This window comes from Urtica dioica, chromosome 11 (genome assembly GCF_054948205.1).
Source record: "Urtica dioica subsp. dioica isolate 48M chromosome 11, U.dioica_male_clone48M_v1_H2, whole genome shotgun sequence".
In the NCBI taxonomy this organism is placed as follows: Eukaryota; Viridiplantae; Streptophyta; class Magnoliopsida; order Rosales; family Urticaceae; genus Urtica; species Urtica dioica.
In genome coordinates this window covers 7,544,777-7,546,311 of record NC_142766.1, presented here as the reverse complement: position 1 = coordinate 7,546,311, position 1,535 = coordinate 7,544,777, and the positions used below count along the sequence as shown (strand labels likewise).

Here is a 1,535-nt window from a genome sequence, read left to right as displayed (position 1 = left end):
ATTTGGAAGCTTACCGGGTGGGGAGAATTGATCAAAGCAGCCTATTACGGAGATACCACCGCTTTCCTCATCCACATGAAAGCAGCCCTCTCGACTTTGGACTTTGAGATCTTCGACCGTAGCGTGGGCCTGCTGGAATGCCAGAAACGGCGAGCTGCACTCCGGAGGACGAGGGGCACAAGTCCATATGGGTCACTTGCTGGACTTGGGTCACTCCATCAAAGCAAAACAATAATGAAGCTCTTTTACGCAAATTATTAAGACTTGTTGTGTTGTTGTGTTAATAATTATGTTCTTTTTTTTTATCTTTTTTTTTCTGTTACCTGTGCAAAGTTGGCGAGGAAGAGAAGTGGGAAAGTTCCCAAGATGAGGAGAGACACTCTCCACTCGACGATGAAAGCGACGATGAATGACGTGAGGAGTGACGTCAAGTTCTGAAGTATGACCGAGATCAGCTCCGCGATCGCCGACTTCACATCCGCCGCGTCCGTCGCGAGCCTCGCCGCCACGAGACTCGAGTTGTGATCTTCTTCGTGGAACCACCCGACTTCGTTCCTCAGTATCGCTAATCAAGAACATAATAAAAAACGTAAAATTAAGACCACTGATGTTTATCAGTTCTCGTTCAAGAAAAACTGTTAGTTTCGAATGGCTATTTTGTATAATTTACCTGCTAACATCATTCTTCGGACTCGTGTGGTGAGATTCTCGCCCATGATGCTGAAGAAGTAATGTTGGATGAGATAAGCGACGACGGCGTAGAGGCCGGCCCCGATGTAGATGAAGACATACTCTTTCGTCTTCCTCTCCATCTCGGCCGGGTTCTTGTAGTAGAAGACTTCGATCATGTTGCTCATCACGATGGCGAAAGTGGGGCCGATGAACCCGGAGAGGACGGACCCCACGGCTCCCATGATGAACCCGGAAGGACGGATCATATTGCCCGCTGGCCTCGCCCACGTAATTTCTGTCTCCCGGGAGAGGGGTATCTGTGGAGCGGGAGTAATTTCGCCTCGCTTTTGTTGAACGTACACCTGGGTGGAGTCTGTTCCCCCAGAACTGATGGACATTTGCTTGGCCGAAGTGTCGTAATCTATTCTCCTGGACTTCCCAGGTTTATTTCAAAAAAAGAAAAAAAAGGAATGAAAATCTTGCCAAAGCCAGCAAAGAAAAACATCCCCAATAGTGAAGTAGGGATCACATCACTCAATCTTTCATACATCACAGTCCATTTAAGATACAGGCTCATAGATAAGAGACATCAAATAACCTTTTCGCATGAAAATCTGACATGTGGGCTTTGTATTTCAGAATTTATAATCTCGTTACCATTTACATGATTAAAGATTATTTACTGGGAATACATGTTATTAAACCAAATACAGTGTTATTGTTTTTTTTAGTAAACTAAACATTATTAACTAAGATTTGTATGCTGATACGTATATATTATCAAATTACGTCTTTTTATCGTAATTTTTATTTCCGGTTTAGCAGTCATTAAATAGTTTACCTATCAAGATTAGATGCCCCTA

The 1,535-nt window shown here is 43.8% G+C and overlaps 1 pseudogene across 1 annotated transcript; it reads right to left on the bottom strand.

Annotated features, from left to right (window-relative positions):
• Positions 1 to 204: 204 nt before the first annotated feature.
• Positions 205 to 1,070, bottom strand: LOC149380952 (ABC transporter B family member 19 pseudogene; annotated as a pseudogene). Its single transcript, XR_016293820.1, has 2 exons — positions 671 to 1,070; positions 205 to 565 (listed from the first exon to the last, which is right to left on the bottom strand). The product of XR_016293820.1 is annotated as an ABC transporter B family member 19 pseudogene (transcript).
• Between the last annotated feature and the right edge of the window lie 465 nt (positions 1,071 to 1,535).